The sequence below is a fragment of the Lepisosteus platostomus genome, chromosome 13 (genome assembly GCF_059453375.1).
Source record: "Lepisosteus platostomus isolate fLepPlt1 chromosome 13, fLepPlt1.hap1, whole genome shotgun sequence".
In the NCBI taxonomy this organism is placed as follows: domain Eukaryota; kingdom Metazoa; phylum Chordata; class Actinopteri; order Semionotiformes; family Lepisosteidae; genus Lepisosteus; species Lepisosteus platostomus.
In genome coordinates, this window is record NC_142623.1 from 5,781,324 (window position 1) to 5,793,032 (window position 11,709).

General features: G+C 40.4%; 1 long non-coding RNA gene across 1 annotated transcript in view; it reads right to left on the reverse strand.

Annotated features, from left to right (window-relative positions):
* Positions 1-2,316: 2,316 nt before the first annotated feature.
* The window catches only part of LOC148649723 (uncharacterized), an 87,951-nt gene continuing 78,558 nt past the window's right edge, over positions 2,317-11,709 (reverse strand). Inside the window, exon 8 of the long non-coding RNA XR_015925917.1 lies at positions 2,317-2,335. This is a non-coding gene — a long non-coding RNA (uncharacterized LOC148649723). The remainder of the gene's footprint in view (positions 2,336-11,709) is intronic.

Here is an 11,709-nt window from a genome sequence, read left to right on the forward strand (position 1 = left end):
CCTTTGTGCGCTTTGCTGGCTGAGCTTTTTCTTTTTGTAGAGGTACTAGGTCACAGGGGAGCTGGGGCAACAGGCACAAGGCAGGATACACCTGGGGCGGGACACTAGTCCATCACAGGGCAGACAAAGACACACACACACACACACACACACACACACACACACACACACACACACACACACACACACACACACACACACAATTTTCTCAGAAGCCAATAAACCTACATGTATGTTTTTGGATTGTAGGAGGAAAGCGGAGCACCCAGACAAATTCCACTGAATACAGGAAAAACATAAAACTCCATGCAGATAGCACCCCAAGGCCCCAGTGCTGTGAGGCAGCAATTGGCGACTGATGTGCCAATCATAACTCCCAATATTCCATCCATAATCAGAAAGCTCATTATTCCTGATAAAGGCAAGAGATGTGCAGACCCTGAAGGAAGGAAACTGCACCCAAGACGCATGCTGTACCAACCATCAGTGTGCCGAAGCCCTCCAATACAGTGAGACCCATTTCCATGTAAATAAAATAAATCATCCCTTTAATACCACAGAGCACGGCCACACTGTTATAAATACTTAAAATGCAACCCAAAGCTCTTTGCTGCATTTTACCTGAGGGGGCAGGCAATTATGCCAGCTAGATTATGGAAACAACCTGAAAGGACAGATTAAAATTTCCATCTTGTACCTTAAATGGGCGGTAAATGGTCAGTGTTAATAGTATGCATATTCATAACATTATACACTCCCCAGTAGAGCACCTCGCAGTCTTAGTGAACCTTTTTCTCTCCATTTGCGACGAGTTTGTCCGTTTGTGTCTACGTGGGATTCGTGTAGCAGTCGAGGAGGAGAGAAAAATAACCTCAGCAAAGATGTTTCGTATGATCTGATAGCTAAATTTCCTCCAGTAAAATTGATTTCAGTTTCACTTTCTGACATTAAGAACATCAACAGATCGAAGATATTCGGAAAATCGGAGAACAGTGACTGTATTTGGCGTCAAGAAACAATCTACCTTCTAACCACGAGAGGGAGCGCTAGACCTTCCGACGGTTTCCGGCCGCGGACCGAAAACAAAAAATATCCTGAATGTGGATGCTATGGTACAGTTACTGTACGTGAACGCCGCTAACTAATGAGGCTAGCCTTGTAGTTTAGGGCTTACGTTTACAGGCCGCTTTGAAGTTCGTGACTGCAATGTGCATACATTAGCTTCTCTTCAACAGTAACTCAACAGAACATGTTGTTGGAATGGAGCGGAAGTTAAACTTGGTCCTTAGTTTTAATTCAGCAGACGATTTTTTTTATCAGATAATAATTATTCATCTGTTCGTGAAACATGAAACTACCAATATATCTTAACTACTGTACGTTGTCGCAATTTGTTGTAGTTTTATCTGACCTCCTTAATTTTATTTCCTCTATGTGCTTGAAATCTGGCATTTTCCAATGGCAACTAGCTCATCCCATGTGAGGAATGTTTTTGTTTTCCACAGCAATGGGTTTCATTTAATTTTTTATTTTAACTTAATAGCAGAACGTCCTAAAGGTGGTTTATTATTAGCACATAACACCTACTGAATGCAATCAAGTACTGAAAAGGAAAAGACTTAAATCTACGTGTCCCTGGGGACCAATGGAGGCAGAGTTGTTCACTGCTGAACAGACTGAAATAGCCCTTATACAGTACTTCTGTAACATGAGAGTGTTGTTTTATAAGTTGACGGAGATTTAAGTGCAGCTGCAGAGAGAAAACATTCGATGTTGGTTCTGTGGGGAGGATGGGCAACGTCGGGCTGGTTGAAAATGAGGCAGAGCAAGCAGTCCGCTGCCCTGTTATCAGACCAGAGGCCATATGTATTCAGAGCTCCAAAACCATCCAAACCTCATCGGGCATGGCGCAGTCTTCTTAACGGTACGGGGGCTGCATGGGTTGTGTTGATCACGTCGAGCGCAGGATGCTCTCAAGAGAAGAAGAAATCTCAAGAGAGGGGGAAAAACTGCGGCTGGGACATGCAAAGCCAGCCTCCCTCAGGTCCTGGACCAATACTGATCTGGCTCATGCCAGGAAGGTCAGGCTGCTCTTCTCTCCCTGCTTCCCTGCTTCCCAGTGCTGTCCAATGTTCTGAAGCCGTCTGTCACATTGATTCAGTTCCCTTCTTGCACTGCGCACGAGGAGTGGTGAGGGGGGATTTTGCCAGTAAGTAAGCAATTGTCTTTTTTCCTGCTAGCTGCCGGAAACACGAGCTGGGGGGGGGGGATTGTAAGGTTCTCAAAAGATTAACTGGCTTCCCTGCTGAGACTGCCTTTTTTTTTTTTTTTTTTGCTCCTTTTCGTACGAGAGAAAATAAACATTGCGTGGCACTCTGGGCTTCAGCTACAGCTGTTTTCAGGTTTCATTGCTGGCAGGGCCAGGGTCGTACACCTCTGTTATCGATCGCGTTTCTCTTCTCCCCCAAACGGTTAGTCACTTAGCAGCATTATGAATGGGACCGGATTTGTTTTTGCATTGATCTGCCAACCAATCCAACAGCCAATCAATCCAGAGAGACGTTGCCTGGAAATGGCAGGAATGATTAAGATCAGGTTAGGCATGCTGCTCTTTGTCAGATCGCGGACAGGACTGGGAAAACCTTAAGAAAAATAAATGGCGACAAAAATTGCTGGCGTATTGCTGTTCTGGCCTATCTAGGGGTGTTTGTGATTGGATTGCTATAAATCCATCCAAGCCACTATCCTCTGTCCCTTATTGACTCCTGTGAGTCAGTGACATTTTAAAAATCCTGCATGGTAGGCCTTTCTGATCTAGAAAGCAAGGATTTTAAAGCCTGGAGGGGTCTGTGGAAGAAGAATCAGATTTGTATTCGAATTTTCAGATTCAAAGAGCTTTATTGGCATAACAGATTGATTACAATGTTAGGAAAGCAGCTATTATAACATCGTTTACAGTCATTGACAATACAAACATATCATTGCACATTTACTTACATCCCCTAAACATTATTGTGAGACTGGATCACCCTCTGCCCCTCCGGCTGGGGCAGGAGATCGCGAACTGGCCAGTAAGCTCTGTTGGATTTCCTGCCCTTTGCCCCCAGAAGATCGGAAGCTGATCGGATTCAGGCAGGTGTGGGAATTCTGGGATCATAGCATAATAGTGTGAGACAAGAAGAGCGCTTTTAAATAAGAGAATTGATCGGGGTACTGATCAGTATATCAGTGTATTGATTATTTACTGGTGTTCAGGGGTGGGAGGGCTTGAATTTGACAGGCTGTTATTCGTGGACGCAGGGCTGTTATCTGTTCTGGCCAGTGTGCTTGCCGGAAAGGGAGGGCTGCCCCTTTACATCGATTGCATAGGGAAAGCTGTTATGTAGTGTGAAATTGTGCAATGTAAGCAGACAACAGCACTCTTTAGCACTTCCTCCTGGCTTTTTTATTCCGATCTGCAGTGACCTGGACCTAAGCCATGCTTCCACACATTACCTGATGGCCACTTCATCATGTAAGACATGGTCATGACAATGTAATGCTATAATGACAGGTAAGCCTGGTCAGATCAGATTCACAGTGTGAGGTCATGGGCATACACATTGCTACTTTTCATACTTTTGTAGGGGGGTCAAACATTTCCCTTTGTTTCTGGTAATTTGTGTGAATCCAAATGACCACAATCATTAAATGTTGCTCAAACATTTTAAAAGCAGAGAAACATTTATTCAGACCTGTGTACAATGAAATTCTTTACCGATCACCAACGATGGGCTTATATTTTTCTTATTGTTTAAGTAAAGAGAAACTCCCATTTGTCCTTTGTAAGCTTTTAGTGAAAGCTTGGTCAACAAAAAATATACATGTGGGTTGTGACTGTTAGTACAAGAAAGGATTTACAGTTAAAGTACCTGTGACTGAAGAGTGCCCAGTTTCTTTCAACAGGCTGTTAAAGTCCTTTAGAGGTAGCTCTGATTAGACACCTAGGGAGACGTTCTCCTGAGCTGTAATATCTGAATCCTCGTTCATTGAAAGTGTAGGTCTTTTCTGAGCACGCGCTGCATTGTTTCCAAGCATCTCTATGTGACAAAGGTCAGGCAAAGGTCACTTCCTCTTTCTATAGGCAAAGAAGGACCATGAGTTGTCATGGAAACTGTTCTAAGCCTGTCATTTGTACAAAAGTGTATTAGTCCTATTTATCTCCCACAGGCAGAAAGAAGCCAGAAAGAATCTGTATGTTATATTAAATTTAAAATATTTTAACCCTTTAAAAATATAAGTAAAACAAACAAATGTAGAAAGAATTTCAGTGGTAGCATAATGCACATTTTAGTATCAAACTTCAATCTAAGTTTTGTTAGCGGATTTAAATGCTTTTAACACATGACTTAAAAAAAAAACCTTCGACAATGTGAACGCTTGGTCCATTGACAAAATAATGCAGGTTAACAGATTGTCTCATCTGGTTCTGGATGTCTGTCGGAATTGTCTTTGTGACTTTGTGACAAGCAATAGCTTGATTGAATGCTTAATAAAGATGCCTAGACAGTATCCCTGTATGCAATGTACGCCAAAAAATATATAATTATATATATTATTATATATAATATAATTAAGCCTCTTCCATTTCTTTCCCCCCTCCAACTAGAAAAAAAAACTAATTTTCGGTCAGCGTCGGTGATTGAAAAGAAATAAACTTTTTTGCAGGGCGAGGAAGCCCAGTGTTTTCCCTACAGTAATATATTTGAAACAGCGTAATATTCTTTAATAAGAAAAACAGATTTGGGCAGACGGTAACCATCGGGCATGTATCCCCCGCGACATCGCGGGCTCTTTGGTTCACGACCAGCAGCTGTGACACAGGTACAGCGGGGCTGACAGAAACGCCACTGCTAGCTCAAAAGTGGTTTCGGATTTGCGGAAAGCTTAAAACTTTCCTGGTCAAAATGTGACTCACGCCTGACTAACACAGCCCTGCGGGTTTCCCTAACAATCGTCTCCTTATGCCTCAACAGGTGAGTTGCAGCTCAGCCGACGACCGCAAGCCCTCTCCGAGGTGACGCATCGCCAGCAACTTACATTTTCCTTCAAAGCAGATGCGGCTTAATTGTCCTTGATTGTCTGAGGGGCTGGCGGTTCTACCTTTGGCACAATGGGGGGTGAAGACGCCATCTGCAAACTCAAACTTTGAGGTTTTACATTAATTAGTCATTAAAAGCGGAGGCGTACAGCGGCAGCAGCACGGGGTTAACGAATATCTCGGTGTATTATTGTCACATCAAATTCAAATCTGCCTGTCGTCTAGCTCGCCTTCTGCAGGTATAAAAGACGGCATCAAGAGACACGAGATCAAGAGAGGGAAGAAGACGGTTCTTCGGACTGGGGGGGAGCGACCGAATTACTTACTGGATTAGCTCTGTAATATTGGACAAGCAATTGCGTTTCCCTTTATATTGGTTTTACATATATTGAAAAACATTCTATTTTCTGTTTTCCCCGCAATGAAAACATCTGAAACTGTAGATTGCGTTTGTCACTGTGGAATAACCTGATCTTTGCGGTTCAGTCCCTTAAGAATCTTCATTTTGAGGCTCTGGTCTAGGTCTCCCCATATATTTTATCTTGCAGCTATGGGCCTGTGCTTTGGTGAGTACGTGCATCGCATATCTGTCTAATCAATCATCTATCTATCTTAACTGGACTGCAAAGTTAGCTACAGGATGGATGCTAACTACGACAACAGAGAGTGGTTTTCTCATTACTCCTCTCGGCTAGCTGTCTAAAAGAAGCGCACAGGCACACGAAGATGGATCGTTTAATCTATGTTGGGGTTTTTTTTTTTGGTTACAGGTTCGCATTCTTGGGGTTTAATGACTCCTGCCCAGGTGTGGCGCTACTACACCGACTCAGGTCAGTTTCTTAAAGCCGCGTTACTTTTATCGTGCGAAACACGCACGCAATCAGCGAGGATCTCGAGCGGCGCGTCACCACGACAGCACGCTCGCGTGCGCTGGGAGTCAAAATGCCTTCACGTGCCACAGCTAGGAGCACCAACATGCGGACGTGTGTTTCCAGGGATACGAGAATTATTCACATGCCCTCTCAACAATCATGAAAAAAAAAAACATCTTTCTCAACTTTGATCCATTTTGCATAGCATACTGTACTTAGGCAATTTAACTTTTTTACACAAAACAGCCCCAAGTAAAATATTTATTCGATTGCGAAAACCAAAAGACCAAAAGCAATTCTGAGTGAAGAGTTAGACGTTTTGATCAGCTTTCGAAGTCATAAAAATTAGGGCGATTTGGCCTTCTGGGAACGAAAGCGTAATTTTAAGTGTTTCATTTAGAAAGCTTCCTATTAAAGTATTGTCTGCAAAGCTGAATCACGAAGAGGAGACGTAGAACAATTGATAGCGCCGCTCGTTTTTCTTCGCGCAGCAGATATGGATTATCGCACTCAAGAGAGTTTGAAGAAAAGTTAGAAATATGTGTAAATATCGAAAACGTAATTCCGTGCCGCTCAAATTGCTGGAGACGTATGTGTGATGATTCTGTTGGCTTGAGATGAGGCGGTTTAGGAAGACAAAATTTGCTCACAGGGCTGTCTGCTCTTCTTCTTTCGCCTACTTAACATTGTACTTACAATGGCTATAGTAAATACGTAAATTTTTACAAAACGAAATGTGCTAAACTAATAATTTCCCAAGACACGACAGAATTAATTAGATTTTGCTTGATAGGCTATTTCTATATTTTTAGATTCGTTTTGTCTAACTTACGTTTTTGTACATATAAATTAAATTTGAAATACCTGAAATGTATTCAAAATAGCTGACGTTTTACTAATATTTAACTCTTTAACGATTCGATTTTACAGCGCGTTTCGGTATAATTTTATTTATAAAATATAATACATAGGATATTTTATATTTTCCATAGTATCGATCATGTTAAAGTAATGTAAAAAAAATCTTACTTTGGGGCTACGTGGTGATTGTCATTCGTTACTGATGTGTGTGTGAAGTGCCTGAATGCTCTTTTTCGGATGTTTGGATTTTTCAATAAATCAATTTATTGATTTCTTCACTGCACTGTTGTAAACATTTTACCATGAACATTTCTTCTGCTGTTTATCGTGCAATCATTATTTCGTATTTTTGATAGATTTGTCTGTAAACGACACCATCAAATAGTTTATTTCGTTTTGGACATAAAACTAGTTTGGATATTGATTTGTGTTTCCTTTTCCCCTTAATTACCATCTAGACCCGAATTAAAAAAGGATCGCATGTCAAAATCAATTGATACGAAGAAGAACATTTTGGCAAACAAATTATTATTCGTGCCAGGTTTTGATTTATTGGCGGCTCATTCTGAAACCGCATATTTTACGTGGGGCTACAAACAATGAATTCAATTTCTTGGGTTGTGATATATTAACTAACGCTTTTATTGTCCCTCATTTTCCAGTTTAAAGCAAAGTTGCATCCTATTTCATTTTTTGTCAACCACAAATATAATATTTTTCATACGATGCGGTAGTCCATTAATGACTTATCAGTTAACTTGTGGTTCTTTCATATAATTGGATATTCACTCAAAATGTTGTCAAATTTAAAAACGTGAGAACTGTGTCCCAATAGAAAAAGCAGGTTTGAGTGAAGAGTATCCCTTTTTGTAATGTTATGTTACGCCATTGACTGGTTTTAAAATGGCAGTGGTAACTGCTACAGCGTATTTTGCTGCAGATTTGAGATATAGCTAGTTGCATGATAATTAAAGCCGATAATTAATTTAGAACACGTATGTTCTAAAGTAGCCGATGAAAAATAAACGTAACAACCACTGCAGCAGCCAGAAGCGATGGAGGTAATCTTCCGTATTTAATATAATCGTGGAGCACACTGCGGTGGCTGTTTTGCAATAGCCTGATGGTTACAGAAAATCAAAGGAAGGATATATTGATTTCCTAGTGGCAAGGCTTAATACTAATCCATAATACTTCAGTACATGGGGTACTTTTGTTTAAAATGTTAAGTTCGGAACGGTCCCTTTTTATTTATTCAGGTACATCAGATTTGGTCAAATAAAAACCACTATTAATCCGCTTTCTTCCCGGGAAAGCAGTTCTCTTTTGGGTAGGTAACGAAATCAGACGATTTTTTCCCACTATGTTCGATTCTCAAAGCTCCTATGTCGTATCGGTAAAATATGTACATGAATATTTATTTTTGTGACGGCACCAGATACCTATTTAACGTCCATAACTTTTGAACATGGGCTTCTTATATTCCGTGAAGAATATACAACCAAGTTGCCCTTCGCTTTGAATGAAATTTCAAAGGTGTAGGACGATAACGTGGAAGGGATCTTGAATTTCAAATTGAGATCCAGAAAACCTGCTGGGTGACGATGTTTGCCTCATTTTTTCCGCAGTCCGTAACAGCGAAAATATTTCTTAACTGTGTTTCGGAAATTCGTTTCGATAAACTTGACATTATCCAATAACCGCCCTAGAGGTGCGATGGATTTATGAGACACCCAGTTTGTCAATGGCAGCACGGATACGCTTTAAAAAGTGATGAATTTGACACGTCGGTGATCACAATATTTAGCCATCTTCGGCAGTATACAGTTTCCCCTCGGAATTTGCTATTGCTGTTGCATAAAATTAATTTAGCCTGAGATTCCAAATCCGCAATCACATAGATGCCCTTACATTCATAAAACTGTTGTGTATCCGATTCGAAAACGATACTGCAAAGTGAGAAACTGTACTTTTCTCATTTTAATGTCTATTTGTTACATTAATATTTCAGCCATCCAGGGTGAAACAAACATAGACAAACGACAGAAATGTGTGTTTAAATTCATCTGTTCGAACAAAAAGGTCTGATCTCACTGTCAACGTAGATACGTACATAACTCACGTATTTCCCGCGATGTAAATTAACATCGAGATTCAGACTCTTACCTGTTACCACTGAAAACATGTTATTGTGTTTCAGGCTACCTTCTGTAGAAAACATTCACCAGTCTGCAGACATAGCCAAGAATGCCGAGACAGTGTTAAAAATGGTAAATGTTAATTGCATGGGACGTGTCACACTTGTCTAAAACACATTGAAAACCGAGACCATACCGACCTTACTCCTGATAACAACGAGCAGAAATATCAATCTCTAAACGCAGGTGCCTACTGAAATATAAGGCTCACGAAATGACCAGTGCTGTGTGAATTCGTAGAAATTTATTTATATTACCCCATTAAAAATTTCATGTGTTACTTTCCACTATTCAGTCACGTTTCGTTTCATGTAACAATTTGATCATTTTGTCGAGGTGGCCCGACTGCTTTTCTCAGTTTTGCATGTTGATGTTCGGCCGGCGTTCGCGTGACGCGCTCGATTTAACTACACAGAATGAAGCAGAAGTCTTACATCCTATTTCTTTAACGAAGTGATTTAATGTCTTACAATCTCAACATAATGTATCATTTGCTCCATCTTTTTATGGAAAAGAGAAGGAAAGGTAGCCTACATATTATGACTCGCCTATTTTTTATTTATAAAAAAAAACTTCATAAGTTAATTTTTGCATTTGGATTTTTTTTCCTAAAACATCAAACTGTGTAGAAAGTTGTGTAACGATCACATGTAGCCTTGTTTGCGTGTTAAACCGCAAAGTTTAATTCTTGGCTGGCGTACGATTACATAACACTTTGAAGTCAATAAACGCCTTCAGTTATGTTAGGTGGAAGAAAGAAATTAATGCATGAAAGGCGATATTTTAAATATTATGATTGTTGCATTAATAATTCCATTGCACGCTGTCAAAGCGTGTTATTACTTTTATTATTTTGCTACAACTTTCTCTGCAGTCTGTTTTAGGCCTAAATATTGGTCGAATATTCATTAAACGCCAAGACGCCTTCAATTCCACGTCTAAAAATAATAAAAGGGTATGCTGTATTGGCTCTCATGTTCTTCAGATCCGACGACAGGTAGGAACGGACGAAGCCCATAATCTTAGAAAAGACAAAATTACAGGTTTACAAAAGAAGCGATGTCGAGCTCATTGGAAACCGATACAACGCATGTTGTAAATCGTCCGTCTGGCTCACGGTGACTAAATGGAGCACCGTCAATCATTTTTAAGAGATTGTATCAAAATCTCTACACTGCCACTCTGAAACTTCATAATGCAGGTGCTGTGTTCTAAAACTCTGAATACTGAGAAAAGGTTACTCTCGCATTGTCTAGATGAAAAAGGGCAGAAGTGGGTCTAGAATTTATAACCTGGTCTGGGTCAGCGAGATACCAGTTTTCAATTTTTATAAAATCCTTGAGTTTCGTTTTTATGCTGATGAAATGCCAGAACATCAATTACTTAAACCATAGATAACAATAATAATTATTGTGCCTTTTTCGAAAAGCACACCGATAATGACTTCAGTTTGAACAGTTCTCAGGTGGTCGTCGTATTTAAGTGTCCACAAGGAGGCGGTACTCATGCACATATTGTCACGCGTGGATCTGATCGATACTGAAGGAGAATTTTTAATGCAGAATAATCAATATCCTATACAGTCTGTTTTAATTCCTCGGCTTGTTCAATCTAGAATTTGATCGACAACAGCGAGTCATATTGATGTATTTGTGTAATGTATGATGACCCTTTTAAAGAGGATACAGTCATTGAGATGCAGAATATTATACAGTGATAATCATAGAAAGTGTTGATATTATTCACTTAGATGTGCATGAAGAGAAATTGTATTAGTAGCGTTTTATCCCGCTTGAACACCATACTCTCTGTTTTTGATGTTGTATTTTCCATCGCTTAACACAATCGTGCATAATACACTTAGCAGTTCCAGATATTAAGCTTTGTAAGAGGATCTCTCTCGGGTATATACTTACATAATTGTTTCCTCTCCTAAATGTAAAGCACCTTGTTATACTTCGTATGAAAAGAGCTATATAAATGCAAGGAATCTTTATTATCGATTCAAAACCAGTCAGAACCAGACGTTTTAGCTAGATGATTTGACCCATTCACACCACATATATCAGTCAGAAGTAAAGCTGGAAAAGGCGAATCCTTGACTGAGAAGAATAGTGCGTAAATATTAAGCTCTTGGCGTTTTTTGCTTCCAGCTTTGACAGATTTCTGCAGAAACGCTGATCTTTTCAAAGCATACTATCAACAGATGAGCTTGATTGCCAAGAAGATACGCTGTTTCCAATGTGGTTTAATAATAATTGCTTACATTTTTATATAGCGCTTTTCTGGACACTCCACTCAAAGCGCTTTACAGGTAATGGGGACTCCCCTCCACCACCACCAATGTGCAGCCCCACCTGGATGATGCGACGGCAGCCATAGTGCGCCAGAACACTCCCCACACACCAGCTCTCAGAGGGGAGGAGAGCAGAGTAATGAAACCAATTCATAGAGGGGGATTATTAGGAGGCCAGGATTGGTAAGGGCCAATGGGAAATTTGGCCAGGACGCCGGGGTTACACCGTGATTTCAGAGTGCCCTCTGCTGTCTCAGTACATTGACTTCTTTGCTGCGGTGTCCTTGCCTGTAATTTGCAGAACTGGAAACGTTCGAGGTGATGGGTTCTGTGCAGCTGCGTTTCTCCCGGAAAGCGTGCACCCGCACCTATGAATATGAATAGATATCATATTCCCGGTTT